Genomic DNA, 15,907 nt, shown 5'->3' on the forward strand with positions numbered 1-15,907 from the left:
CTGATATTTCCGTCTTGGGGTTACTTTAGGAAGAGTTGGTTCTGGTTTTAAAATGTTCTTACTGGGGCACCTGGGTGGCTCAGTCAGTTAAGCATCCGGCTTCGGCTCAGGTCGTGGGCTCAGGTCATGATCTCGCGGTGCGTGGGTTCGAGCCCCCCATAGGGCTCTGCACTGACAGCTAGCTCGGAGCCTGGAGCCTGTTTTGGGTTCTGTATGTCTCTCTTTTTGACCCACCCCTGCTAGCGCTGTCTCTCTCTCTTTCTCTTTCTCTCTCAGAAATAAATAAAAACATTAAAAAATTTTTTAAATGTTCATATCATTGATCAATGAATGATGTCATGCTCACTGAGAAATTATGATAGGATGGTAGGCAACTGGATTGTTCTTTTATTGTGGGACTTCTGACAGATTTCCTAATTTTTGTGCATTTTTATCTTCTGACATCATCAGTACAAAAAGATATGTTTATCACCAAATAATTCAGTATCTTTAAAATCTTTGGCGTAATATTAAAATAAATTTTAATGTTTTCTCATTTTTGAGAGACAGAGAGAGCACGAGTGGACAGGGGAGGAGAGAGGGAAAACAGAATCCAAAGCAGGCTCCAGGCTCTGAGCTGTCAGCACAGAGCCAGTCTGTGGGCCTGAATTCAGGAAGGATGAGAGCATGACCTGAGCCAAAGTCCGAGCTTAACCCACTGAGCGACTCGGGCACGCCCATTGGCTTAATAATTTTAAGTATTTTGAATATGGAGTTTTAATGTAGTTACATAAATAGACTTCAAAAATAATAAATTATATTAAATCCTAGTTAATACAAGAGATATGTCAATATTGAAAATAGAATCTTCAAAATGGGCTATCAACAAGTAATAATGATTCTGGTTACTTAAATAATTTATATAATTGTATATCTAATTATATTTCTATATCATAGCATTACATATCTAATTCTTTATCATAATGTATATATGACTATCTAAAATTGTATGTAATAACTGTTATTGTTGACTGATAAATCTTCCTTAAAAGAACTGTAAGTTCCTCTTGTAAGGAAGATTTATCAGACAATAATGTTGCACTGGGTCATAAATTATAAAGTTATTCTCAAGCACTGGTTATTCTCATGCTAGCCTTAGCCTTTTTAAAAATTAAAAAGAGGATAATGCAGCAGTTCAGTTGACATTTAATATTGTATTGTCCATATCACTTTATCTTGCATCAGTCTTATTGCTTTTATATTATTAAAATATCCCAGTATGATCTAACATGAATAAGAAATCTAATTTTCTGTCCTCCTTTGACTTGTGTTTTAGAAAATAGCTGCAAAAATCCTGATTCCATTTTGGGTAAACTTATTAGCGAAGTAAAATATACATACAGAAAAGTGAAGAGAACATAATCGCACAGATTGATGAATGTTCTCAACCTTAGCCCATCTTTGTTTCTAGACCCAGATCAAGGAATGAATGAGTACCTGAACACAGAAATGCCTTGGGATCTCCAAGGTCCTGCTTAGCCTATAAGGTAACCACTATTCTGATTTCTAAAGGCATAGATTATTTTGGAGGATAGTTTAAACATTCATGATATAAATAGAACACATGAACTTCTGCTTTAACGTTGTTGGTATTCCAAATTGTAAATGCATAAAAATGACTAACCAGCAAGAAAAATTGCTTTGAGTTTTGAGAGGAAGACCGCATATAGACCCAAATAGCAAGTGCTGACAGGGATAACTGCTGTGTTTATATTTGGAATACAAAACAATCCTGTTCTATCTTCACTTGACTACAGGCAAAATTCAGTAAGCTGCAACTTTACTGCTGCCTCAGACACTGATAGTACATTTTACGTTGCCCCCAAGTTATTCAGTTCAAAAGTTTCTTGCAGGAAGAGTTCTAGTCTAGATTGAACAAATAGATAAGAATCTATACACTGCTGATGCTGTCTCAATCTTAGTTGTTGTTTTCTCTCCTCAGTTTCTTTTTTTTTTTAATATTTTTATTTATTTCTAGGAGAGAGAGAGAGAGACAGCGTGAGCAGGGAAGGGTCAGAGAGAGAGGGAGACACAGACTCCGAAATAGGCTCCAGGCTCTGAGCTGGCAGTCAGCACAGAGCCCGACGCGGGGCTCGAACCCATGAACCGCGAGATCATGACCTGAGTGAAAGTCAGACGCTTAACCGACTAAGCCACCAGGCACCCCATTTTCTCCTCAGTTTCAAGTGACTATTTTAAGCATATGTTAAAAGATACTTAGAATTTTTTATCCTAAAAAATAAGCAGATTTCTTTAATTAACATTGAGTGATTGAATTCTCAAAAATAAATGAAAAATATTTTTAAATATTGTTCTTCTGATGCTGTTTTAGGGAATATGCTATTACTTGTGGCTTCCTTGTAAATAACTGAGTTCATGGAGGCATTTTCTACATAGAAAGCATAATTCACCTATATGGGTATGGAAAAGATAGCCTAATGACTTTATGCAATCTCATGCGATTAGGAGGTAGATTTGTGTATTATAAGTGCATATTTAGCTCTGTTATCAGATGTCTCTTTGCCCTTGGTATCCTTGAATCTATTCACTAGTGAAACAAAACCCCAATTTCACTCTACAGTGAAACTCTGGAAACGCTGAATTATACAAAAATCAATATTCAGGCATGGAGTGTTTAAACTGAAGGTAAAACAAGCACCCTTTCTTTTATATAGTCCAAGTTCTAGATTGAGATTCTCAAAATGTGTCTACTTTTTAGCAGGATATAGTTGAGTGGTCCTAAGGACCTCCGATGCAGAAACACTTCAGGATCTCCTAATGACTTAAATGTTTCAAGTACTCATTATTTCAATAATATTTTACCTTCATCTGTCAACTAAGGTATTGTCTCAAATAGGGAGCATATAGAATTATAAAAGCTAGCAATAGATTCAACAGGCAAACCATTAGAGATTCTTTTTGAAAGTATGTTTTTTTTTTCATGATCCACCTGACTGCAACTCTTTATTTCTTGCGTATCATCAACTCTTTATCAAAGATGAGTGATTATTCACAGCCTCTAACAAAGTTTTAATGCATATGGCCAGAACAGTGGTGGGTTGAAAATACTGTCCACCAGGCTAAATAGGACAAAGAGCAATACCTTGAGTGTAAAATGTCATTGAACTGATAAATTTAGTGGACTTCAGTTCAAATTTGTGACAATTTAGAATATTAAATATTATTCTGAAAAACTTATGCTATAGGACATATATTGAATATTTTATTATATTGCCAAATAATCCAGGTCTACTGAATTTATCACATATTTTCTTAATTGACTTGTATCTTGACATATTATATATAAAATTGAGATTAATAATTAAGTCTGAAATGTATTTGAAATATTGAAAGCTTTGTGTTTTTCTCTAAATAAAGAAGGCTTGTGTCTCTGGCAGTCATTATAACCCAAATTTATTGTACTACATATTAGAAGGGGTTTCTGATACCAAATAATCAGTTTCTGATTATAGTTTTAATAAAATTTTATCTAGATATAAAAGAAAAAAAAAGGAAACATCTCTGGGAGACAGAATAAACAGTGCATTCATTTAATCATCTTCTGCTACTTTCTTTATAAACTGGATCATTTTACTTGTCCAAGAAAGATGAATCAGATGAATATTTTATTCCATTCTAATCTGAATTTTATATTAAAAACTCTAGATATTTCTCTTGTGCCTAGCCTCTCTTGTGATGTTTAATTCTGGGCCAAAGTATGATGCCATGCATGATCTCAAATGAAAGGAAATATTCTTTGGGGAAATTTGATCTAGTCTGGTTGTTAAAAAAAGTATGTATGAATCTGAGAATTTAGGGACATGTTCATCTTCTATCAGATTATCATTTTGTGTCCTTGAACACATTTCCTAATCTCCCTGAATCTCTCTGTCTTTTTTGATATCATGAAGATCATTAGAAGCTATTTCGCAGAGTAGTAGTAAGTTAGACACTTTCCATTTCCTTCTGTTTCATACTCCATTCTTTTAGGAAGCCTGTGTTCCATACAGGCCTTTTCCGGATGCCCAAGGTGTGAATGTCTGATTCCAGGTGGAATAATCAGACTTGCTGACTGTTGATAAAAATGAGTTGACTGAATTAATTAAATGATGGTGGCCTCCAAACCTCCTTCACGCACAGTGAACAAACACAGAAAAACTTCTATTTGCATGGAGTGTTTTTTCTAGTAGTGGGCAACTAACGAAACAGTAAAGCTTAAAGCATATCAATGGTGAAAACTGTAGAGGAAAAAAAAAAAACAGTAAATGGAAATAGGAAATACCAAGAGTAGATGTTTGCAATTTTAACATCTTTGTGGTTAAAGAGAATTCAAACAATACTTGTACAGCATTTTGGAGCTTATTGCAATTAATGCCCATGGACACCGCTTCCTGTCCCAAAAATGGCCAACACTATCAGATTCAACATCAAAAACCTCAGGTTTTACTGGGACAGCTCATTATTTTGGGGACAACTTATTCTACCGGATTATTATAAGAGACTCCCATTTGGAAACTGCTGACTTAGATTATCAGCATTAGAAAAATTCCTGTGGCACCCAGGCCTCAATAAGCTCCCATCAAACCTGCAGAAAAAGCAATATGCAAAATACAGATCCAGCAATTGGGGTCTCAGTAGTTTCTAAGTATATTCCTGTCACGATGACTTCATTATTTATGGAACAGATATTGAATTGCCCATTGAAAATCAGCTAATATTTGATTCTTACATATATTTCTTACAAACAACAGTGCAAGAAACCAAAATCAATCTTGGTGCTTCAAACTAATATGTTGTATACCTATGATTTACATGCCAACTAGTGTAAAGTATAAACAGCTTTAGAAGAGTTTTGCTCTATGTGAGGGGCTGTTCATTAAAGAGAGTAGTGTACCCAAAGTCAGAGGTCACTGTGACTTAATGGTAATTCATGCGTTTAGCCTACTTTCAGTTCTTTTCATTCTATGCAATTTGTTCTGAATTTTTATATCTACATACAGTTTTGTATGCATATTATGAACTCTGAAATCCCATTAGAAGGTTGTACTAAAGGCTAAAAAGTGGAAAAAAATGTGGTAGAGATTTTGCCTAATACACATTAGGCATATAGGAATTCTCAGTTCTGTACAATTGGAAAGAATAAAGAACGTTAAATAGAGAAATGAAATCCCTCTTCATTTTGAGAATCCTTTTTATAATGGTGTCTTACAGCCTTGATTTGTCTGCATTACAATTATTGGGTACTTGTTTTATTTTTTTGTCTACACTATGGTAAATTACTCAAAGGCAAATGCTGTAATATTATTTTACTCTCCATATTTGGAACATAATGATGTGAATGTTAGTCATTGCTCCATACACATTTATTGGGTGAATAATGCCTGTGATATTCTTTTTTTAAGGAAAATGTCTCCTTTATTCCTAATTTTTTAAATCAACAACCATAACATATACTTAAAAAATTAAAGAACTCCAGGCTTGTTTTTCAAATTATGTTATCTGCCTTGTCTAGGATATATAAGGGAAAACTATAATATAAAACTAATCTCTAGTTACTTATGCCCCAAGGGTGCCTGGCAGTAAACAAACATAAATCTGGAAGGACACTCTCTCATTCTCATCCAGACAGGATTCCCCTGGCAAGAGCCCTAAGTAATATGAAATCACATTTCAAAGTTACAAAACATGTAAAGAAATAATCCATCATAAGCAAGACTCAGCGGTAATCATAAACATTAGAACAAGACACCAAAAAATCTCAGTTAATAAAATCATAGTTAGAAACCATAAATAAGCAAGCTTAAATAATCACAGATATGAAAATTAATCAGAACATAAAAAAAATAACAAAATAATTTTAAAAGCACCAAACAGGGGTACCTGGGTGGCTCAGTTGGTTAAATGTCCAACTTTGGCTCAAATCATAATCTCCATGATCTTCTGTGCTGACAGCTTAGAGTCTGGAGCCTGCTTCAGCAGATTCGGTGGATCCCTCTCTCTCTGTGTCTCTGCCACTCATGCTGTCTCTCTCTTTCTCTCTCTCCCTCTCTCAAAAAATAAATATATATTAAAAAAATTAAAAAGAACCAAATCCATTTATCCTGAAAGTTAAGACTGACACAGAAAGCTAACAAGTTAAAATATGTAAAGGAAGTTTAAAAAAGAAGGATAGAAATAGAACCTATAAAATATGTCCACAAAATATTCAGAAATAGCAATGAAAAGCAATGGGGGAGAGACAGTATTCAAAATAAAAAGGCTGAGAAATCTCCAAAATTCATGTAAGTCATGAATCCTCAGATCATGTTACATAGTGATTCTCAAACAGATTTACAAAACATATCTCAAGCATAGATGTTGCTGTAAACTGAATGTTTGTGTCCTCGAAAATTCATACAGTGGAACCTAATCCCTTGTGTGATGATATGTAAGTATTTAAGTCATGAGAGCAGAGAACCTCATGAATGGGATTAGTGTCCCTATAAAAGGCACTCTGGAGGGCTGTCTTGCCCACTTCTTCTCTGTGAGAACACAGCAGAAAGCTGTCTGTGTACCAGGAAGTGGGCCCTGACCACCAGACATGAAATCGGTCTGTGAATTGACCTTAGTGTAAGAAATAAATTTTTCTTTGTTTGTGAACCATCCAATCTGTAGTATTTTTGTTATAACAGTCCAAACCAGACAAATATTTCTTAGTAAATTTAGAGTATCAGTGATACTTGTGGGAACTAAATTTTCCTCAGCTAAGAAATAAATTGTTCACAAAGAAACAATGTGACTGATACCAGATTCTGCAATAGGAAAGATAATTTACTATGAGTATGTTTTCAATAAATTCCGAATGATGATCTTCAAGAAATAGTAAATTGACCAGAAATAATAAATGAAACCCGGACAGGAATATGTGAACAAAACTGATGTTAATCTGTGGATAAATGGAGTTCTGCCTCCTCTTGGATACCAAAAGCCGCGGGGAACATTTTTCTCATTCCCAACCATTATAAAAAGTCTTCTAATCTACAGAACCCTCTCTTTCCTTGAGTTTTTCAGAGTCCTGAGGTCACTAGAACACCAAGTGAACTAAGTTCCAAAGATGGGACACATAGTTTCATCATCAGGAGAAGAAAAGTGACCTGGCAGGAAAGAAACAGCTAAAATAAATAACTAAAAGTTGAATGTGGGATACTGGGAACCCCAGACACAAGTCCATAGTCAGTCACCAGCTATTCTCCATGAGCGTCCACCCAGTACTCATGAGAAAGATTGAAGTCAGGGCTGAAGACCTAGGAGGGCTCCTGTTCTCCTCAGTGGCTCAAATGCAAAAAGCCCATGCAACTTCCACCCCCTTTTCACGTGTAAATCCGGAGCTAGAGGCTGCTAGGTGAAGAATAAAAACCCTTGCTGCTCTAAGGCCCAGCCACTGCAGCTGAGGGACTGACTGGGACAAGAAAAGTGTTTTGCTTATGGCAAAAGTCTAAGAAAACCTGAGGGGCCAGGATCCTGCGATGGCATTGAGAAGATGTTGCTGCTACTGGGGTGGTGCTGTTTCTGGCTTGCTTGGCTCCCCGAAATACAAGGCAGAGTGCACCCGCTTTGCAGAGTGGGCGACAATGCTGACAAAGATCTGTATCAAACACCAGGTGCTCAGCACTTGCCTAAAATAGGCTGGTGAAGAACTGAGGAGCTCCTGTTACAGATCTAATGGTGTTTCCCAAAAGCTATGTCGAAGACCTAAACCCTCCTTTCCAATGCTTGGGAATGTGATCTGTTCTGGAAAATAGGTCTTGGCAGGTGTAATCATGTTAAGAGGAAGTTCATTAGGGTAGACCCTAATCCAACATTACTGGTATCCTCATAGGGAGAGAAGACACAAGAAAAGAGACACACAAGGAGTTTGCTACATGATAATGGAGGCAGAGATTGAAGTGATGCATCTACAAGCAGAGAAATGTGTAGATGGTTGGCAACATCGAAAACTAAGAGAAAAGCATGGAACAGATTCTTCCAGAGAAGCTAAGAGAAATCATGACTCTGCTGACACTTTAATTTCAGACTTCTAGCCTCCGGTAACTGTAAGAGAATATATAGCTTTTGTTTTAAGCCACCCAGTTTGTAGTCCTTTGTTACAGCAGCCTTATGATTCTTATGCATCTTCTCTAAATCCTTGCAAGAATCACCGTGAGTAACAATCAAGAATACTTCAGTAAGGGGCGGAGCATAACTGCTGCAAAGTCTTTAACATTTTAGGTCTCACACTAACCACATGGGAGCAGCTGCACACAGTTGGAAAAACAATTTTGAAGTGAGTGTCTGCTGAAGATAATTATAGCAACATTGAAATTCAAAGCAGCTCAGCTCCTTCCTAGACTGACTCAATCCCCCACAGTAACAGTATGACAGAAGATAAGATATGCCCATTTGGGGCATAAATACTATTTACCTCAATCTCAACTGGTTTCCATACACACTGTCCATCATTGAATCAAAAATGGTGAGACACACAAAAAAGCAAGTAGGGAAAACATTCATTAACAAGAGACAAAGCAAACAACAGAGATTATTGAGATGTTGGAAATATCTGACAAGAATTATGAAATGATTGGTAAATATGTGAAAAGCTCTAGTGGAAAATATGGACAGCATGCATAAATAGAGAGGGATTTTATAAAAAAGACACAAAAGTATTTTTTAAAAGAAAATGTCAATTTTATTTTAGAAATAAAAGGACTTTATTAAAGATGAAGAGCTCTTTTGACAGACTAATTAGCAAACTTGCTATGGCAAGAAAAGAATCATTGAAGACAGGAACTATAATTTATCCAAACTGAAATGGAAAGATAAACAGAGAAAATAAAACAAGCAAGTGACAAGAACGACAAACAGAATGCATCGCTGTTGGCCATGGTCTAATATACTAGCATATATGTAATTTAAGAGTAAGAAGAAAAAAAGAAAGAGAAAGGGGCAAAATATTATTGGAAGAAGTAATGTCTGAGAGTTTTCCCAGATTAATAAAAGACAACAAACCACATGTCCAAGAAGCTCAGAGCAATCCAAAAAGAATATATGCATATAAAATCATAACACACTGAAAATCAAAGATAAGGACAAATCTTGAAGCCAGCCAGGAAAAAGATCTGAATCATAGCTTTCTCATCAAATACAGTGCAGGCCAGAACAAAATACAGTGAATTCTAAAAGTACAGAAAGGAAGGGGGAAAAAAAGTTTATCCTATCATCTATATCCAGTGGAATCATCTTATAAACTGTGGGAACATATAAGCAATTCATTACTAATAAAGCAATATAATAATGGCTAATTTGTAATACATCAAACATACTTATTACTATTTTAGTGTAGCCATTAAAATAATAAAAAAATATGTTTAACTTATTTATACTTACGCTAATATTAGAGGATGATTAAAGGATATAAAAAATATGTTGATAATAATCCCCCCAATATGACAACATCTCAATATTATTAAACAAGATATTTATTTATTTATTTATTTATTTATTTATTTATGAAAGAGAGAGAGAGAGTGAGCGGGCGAGGGGCAGAGAGAGAGGAAGACACAGAATCTGAAGTAGGCTCCAGGCTCCACGCTGTCAGCACAGGGTCCAATGTGGAACTTGAACTCACAAACTGTGAGATCATGACCTGAGCTGACATCAGGCACTTAACTAAGTTAGCCACCCAGGTGCCCCAAGATTCTTCATAATTTAAAAGACAAGTTGTAAAAATATTTTTTAAATGTTTAAGTATGATGTCTATAGATGACATTGTGGCAAAGCAATATCAGACAAATGACAATTTTAAAAAAGTAGATCTAATCTAAAAAATAAAATTAAAATAAACATACATAAGTGATATACATAGTGATATAAATAAATTATTGAATAAATAAGTAAAGACCAGGTAAATCTTCCATAGAGAAGAATTCCAGGTAATATACACAGATACTCTCTTCTCTATGATTTGAAGTTTTATCACTTCCCTTTGAGTGTGAGCTGGACTAAACAGCTTGCTCCAAAGAATAGAGTAGAAAAGGAAAACAATGGGGTGCCTGAGTGGCTCAGTCAGTTAAGCCTCAGACTTAGGTTCAGGTCATGATCTCACTGCTTGTGAGTTCAAGCCCCGTGTTAGGCTCTGTGCTGACAGCTCAGGACCTTAAGCTTGCTTCAGATTCTGTGTCTTCCTCTCTCTCTGCTCTTCCCCTGCTTGGGCTCTGACTCACTCTCTCTCAAAAATAAATAAACATTTTCATTTAAAAATAAAAATAAAATCAAAAAAGGAAAAAAGAAAACAAAATCTTTACCAATGCAAGGCTGAAAACTGGCAAATATTGCATTAACCAAGTGACCAAGGTTACATTGCCGTTGATAAATTATGTTGATGTGTACCATATGATAGGATATGATAAGAGTGGCACCTAACCTCTATGGTTCAACTCCCTTCCACAATTCTATACCTAATCCAAGTCTAGTCATGAGAAAAATATTAGAAAAATACAAATTCAGGGACATTCTAAAAATATCTGAACAATACGCTTCAGCACTCTCATCATCATGATAATCCAGAAAAGCCTGAGCAACTGTCACAGACCACAGTACACGAAGAAGACATGATGACAGAGTTGTATCCTGGTTTGGATCCTACAGGGAAAGGACATAGTGGGAAACTGGTAAAATCAAAATAACACCTGGACTTTAATTAATAGCAGTGTACTAATGATATTGTTGTTGTTTCAGTTTTGACAGGTGTACCATAGTAATATAAGATATGAGGAAATATTTGTTTCTATTATATTTGCGACTTTTCTGTAGAAAAAAAATCCAAAATTAATCCAAAATTTTAGACTAAAACAAAGACTTTAACAAGAGACAAAGAAGGATACCATATAATAACAAAGGAGACAATCCAATGAGAAGATATAACAATAGTAAATATTTATGCACCCAACATTGAAGCACCCAAATACATAAAACAGTAAATAACAAACATAAAGGAACTAACCAATTGGTTAGTGGAACTAACCAATACTAATACAATAATAGTAGGATATTCTAAAACCCTGTTTATATCAGTGGATAGATCATTCAAATATAAATTCAATAAAGATACAGTGGCTTTGACTCACACACTGGACCAAATGGATTTAACAGATATATTCAGAACATTTAATCCTAAAACAGCAGAATGCAGATTATTTTCAAGTGCACATGGAACATTCTCTGGAATATATCTCATATTAGTCCACAAAAAAATCTCAAGGAATTCAAAAACACCGAAGTCATACCACGCATCTTTTCTGACCACAATGCTACGAAACTAGAAATCAACCACAAGACAAAATCTGGGAAGAGCACAAATACATGGATGTTAAATAACATGCTACTGACCAATGAATGGGCCACCAAGAAATCAAAGATAAAATAAAAAATTACATGGAGAGAAATGAGAATGAAAAAACAAATGGTCCAAAACCTTTGGATACAGCAAAGGCAGGTGTAAGAAGGAAGTTTACAGAAATACAGACCTAGCTCAGGAAGCAAGAAAAATCTCAAATAAACAACCTAAACTTACACCTAAAGGAGCTAGAAAAAGAAGAGCAAACAAAACCCTAACCAGCAGAAGGAAGGAAATAATAAAGATTAGTAAACAAACAAATGATAAAGAAATTAAAAACAAAACAAACAACATATTGGAACAGATCAATGAAGCCAGGAGCTGATTCTTTGAAAAGCTCAACAAAATTGATAAACTGCTAGCTAGATACATCAAAAGAAAAGAAAGAGAAAGAGTGAACTCAAACAAAATCACAAAGAAGAGAACTAACAACTGTCACCACAGAAATCCAAATGACTATGAGACTATTATGAAAAATTATATGCCAATAAATTGGACAACCTATAAAAATAGATAAATTCCTAGAAACATAACCTACCAATACTGAAGAGAAAGATATAGAATTGGAACAAACTGATTACCAGCAATGAAACTGATCAGTTATCAAAACACTCTCAAAAAACAAAAGTCCAGGATTAGATGGCTTCAGAGGTGAATTCGACCAACCATTTAAAGAGGAGTTAATACCTATTCATCTCAAAAATTTTCCAAAAAATAGAACAGAAAGAAAACCTCCAAATTCATTCTATAAGGCCAGCATTACGTGATACAAAAGCCAGATAAAAACACCATAAGAAAAGAGAACTACAGGCCAATATATCTGATGAAACAACAACAAAAAATAATCCAATTTAAAAATGGGTAGAAGACATAAACAGGTATTTCTCTAAAGAAGACATACAGATGACCAACAGACATATGAAAAGACGCTCAATATTAGTCATCATAAGGGGAATGCAAATCAAAACCAATTTAAAAATGGGCAGAAAAATAATCCAGTTTAAAAATGAGTGAAAGACATAAATAGGTATTTCTTCAAAGAAGATATACAGATGACCAACAGACATATGAAAAGATGCTCAATATTAGTCATCATAAGGGGAATGCAAATCAAAACCATACCTCACAACAGTCAAAATGGCTAAAATCAAAAACTCAAGAAACAAGTGTTGGTGAGGATGTGGAAAATAAGGAATTCTTGTGCACTGTTGGTAGGATTGCAAGCTGGGACAGCCAGTGTGGAAAACAGTATGGAAATTCCTCTAAAAATTAAAAATAGAACTACCCTATGATCATACTACTGGATCACCCAGGAATCACACTACAGGGTACTTACGCAAATAATATGAACACACAGGGCACCTGGGTGGTCCAGTCAGTTAGGCATCCTACTTCAGCTCAGGTCATGATCTCACAGTTCATGGGTTCAAAGCCCACATCAGGCTCTGTGCTGATAGCTTTGAGCCTGGAGACCTCTTTGGATTCTGTGTCTCCCTCTCCCTCTGCTCCTTCCCCACTCACGCTCTGTCTCTCTCTGTCTCAAAAATAAATAAACACTAAAAAAAATTTTTAAAAAGAAATGAAAACACTTCTTTGAAGGGATATACGGAACCCTGTGTTTGCTGCAGTATTATTTACCATATCCACTTTATAGAAGCAGTTCAAGTGTCCATCAACAGATGAATGGATAAAAAGGATGTGGTGTGTAGATAGGTAGATAGGTAGGTAGGTAGGTAGGTAGGTAGGTAGGTAGGTAGATAGATAGATAGAGATAATGGAATGAATATCGGCCATAAAAAAGAATGAAATCTTGCCATTTGCAATAACATGGAAGGAGCTAGACATTACCATGCTAAGCAACATAAGCCAATAAGAGAAAGACAATTACCATATGATTTCAATCATATATGGGCTTTAAGAAATAAAACAAAGGAAAAAAGAGACAAACCAAAAAACAGACCATTAACTATAGAGAACAAACTGATGATTATCAAAGGGGAAGTGGGTGGGGAGGATGGGTGAATAAGGTGGAGGATTAAGAGTGTATTTATCATGATGAGCTCTGAGTAACGTATGGAATTCTTGAATCACTAAACTGTACACCTGAAACTTTTATATCAGTTTATGTTAATTATACTATAATTAAAAAGAATATATCCAAAATTTAAAAGTTTATTTAAAATAAGAAAGTAGCATAAAATTTAATATCAGACAAGACAGATAAGGATATGAAATATGAAAATATGTTAGGTAAAGTTATAATATCCAATGATAAAAGAAATAATTCACTAGAAATATATTACTATTCTAAAGTGCATATACCCAATATGAAGTCTTCAAAATATTTAAAGGAAATGTAGATGAATTATAAACTGAAACTTATAATGAAATTGTGAAATATTAACATAGTGGTCTTAACAAATAACTGAATTAGATTTAAAAATATGCCAAAAAATAGAAGAGTAAAATAATATATTTAAAAAAGTTTACCTCAAAAAAAAAAAAAAAAAAAAAAAGTTTACCTCAGGTCATGATCTCACAGTTCATGGGTTTGAGCTCCACATCAGGCTCTGTGCTGACAGCTCAGAGCCTGGAGCATGCTTCAGATTCTCTCTCTCTCTCTCTCTCTCTCTCTCTCTCTGCCCCTCCCCCACCCATGCTCTGTCTCTCTCTCTCTTTCTCTTTCTTTCTCAAAAATAAATGAAACATTAAAAATATTCAAAAGTTGGCCTATGGGTATTAAGAAAGCATGATGTCCAACAATTAGAGAATACCTTTGCTAGTGCTCACAGAAAACATTTATAAAATTTGATTATATTCAGCTCACAAAAGCAAACAAAAAAGAAGTTATAATGGAAATTAAACTTTACTGAAAACTGAGAGATAAAGATACTACATCTCTAATCCCCTGGACAGAAGTAAATATACACTGCCTATATATGCAGAAGACAAAAAATATTAGTTTGGTTCATGCAACAACTGTTTCCAGTATTTCCATCTTAAAGGCCACAGAGTACTTTATTAAAATCTCTGACTCTAGTTTTAAAAATATTATTAACCCATGATTTTCCATACCAAGGAATCTCAAACACCTAAAAACCTTCCACAAAGGGAGCATTCAGTGAAACACTTGGGGCAAATCTGTCTTCAAACACATCATTTTCTCAAATGACCAGTGTTGTATAATTAATACAAATGTGCTATCATATATATATATATATATATATATATATATATATATGTGCATATGTACATATGTATAAATGTATAATGAATATAAATCTTATAAAGACACTTGAGCTGTCTATCTCACCATTAGCTATGTTCCAAATGGCAGGAATTGATACAATCATGGCTCAAGTGAATAACACCTATAATTATGTCTGTCATAGTGAATTATAATAAGGACTATACAATATGCCTGGGAAACATAAAAGTGTACTTACATTGTTGTGTCATTGCAGAATAGAATTTTTGTCTTTCAACAAACATTTGTACAAAGGGCAGTTTTATCATTAGTACTGTTATGTAATATTTTTGCTGTAAATCCTCAGAATATTTTATAGAACTAAAATATAATTGGTGTAAATCAATTAATTAGCATATAGAAGTTTATGATAAAAGGTTTTCACTCTGATAACTTTAAAATTAAAATATTGGGACTGACTGGAAATTTAGTTTGAGTGCCAGTTGAACAAAAATAGAAAAGTTTCATTAGTCTGCTATGGAAACTTAACAGAAATTGTTTTTGTGGTTTTGACTGGAAACATATGTAAGTTAGTAATTTCTCATTATGCTTCACTGGTATAATAGAACTTTCTACATGATGGACTCTAGATTAGTTGGCTTTGACCCTAAGCAAATTATTGATTGTGACTGTATTGTTGTTGGTCCCTAAAAACATCTAGTTCAGGGAATAAAAGACAAAACATCAATGTAATGTTTAACACTGAGAATCCATTCCTCTCTTTGAATATTAGACTCTGATGAAACTAGATGGTAACATGTTTAGACTGAATGAGTCAAGCATCTTAATGATCAAGAGACTGGGCCAATGAAATATAAGTATAGACTAAGACTTTGTAAATAAAATTTACCACAGACTTTATTTATTTGCATAATACAAATTTAAACAATTAGAGAAGGAAGTTTTGCTAAAATCTCACACCAATACTCAGAATAAGTAATGTATTAATATGCATATTAACTCAAATAAGTGTTTCTCCTCTTTAAAAACTTGCATTGAAATTCTGACTAGACATTGTATTCTGTAAAATAGCAAACAGAGAAGTTTGCTAATGAGACATTTTTGCAGAGAGCTGGAAATTTACATGTAATTTTAGTATTCAAATATAAAAATATCAGTAAACAAATTAAAATATCTATTTAAACAGAAAGCCATTTTAGAGTTACAGATGAGTTGAAATGTACAGTTCCAAGACTATTTTCTAGTAT

This window comes from Hyaena hyaena, unplaced genomic scaffold (genome assembly GCF_003009895.1).
Source record: "Hyaena hyaena isolate Hyena2069 unplaced genomic scaffold, ASM300989v1 scaffold_1078, whole genome shotgun sequence".
Lineage (NCBI taxonomy): Eukaryota > Metazoa > Chordata > Mammalia > Carnivora > Hyaenidae > Hyaena > Hyaena hyaena.